This window comes from Sminthopsis crassicaudata, chromosome 1, assembly GCF_048593235.1.
Source record: "Sminthopsis crassicaudata isolate SCR6 chromosome 1, ASM4859323v1, whole genome shotgun sequence".
NCBI classification, from domain to species: domain Eukaryota; kingdom Metazoa; phylum Chordata; class Mammalia; order Dasyuromorphia; family Dasyuridae; genus Sminthopsis; species Sminthopsis crassicaudata.
The window spans coordinates 530,876,556-530,876,771 of NC_133617.1; positions in this window are offsets into that span (position 1 = coordinate 530,876,556).

Genomic DNA, 216 nt, shown 5'->3' on the forward strand with positions numbered 1-216 from the left:
TGAGGCAAACAGAGATTAAAATGGATTTGCTTAATGTCACACAGGTAATAAGTATCTGAGGCAAAATTTGAACTTGGATCTTCCCAACTCCAGGTCCAATGCTCTAATGCACCACATAGCTGACCCCAATCCGTTATTGAAATATGCAAATTCTTAACTTAGAAATGTGACTAAACACTCATTAGACATTTTCATGGTCAAAGAATAAGACGTGGC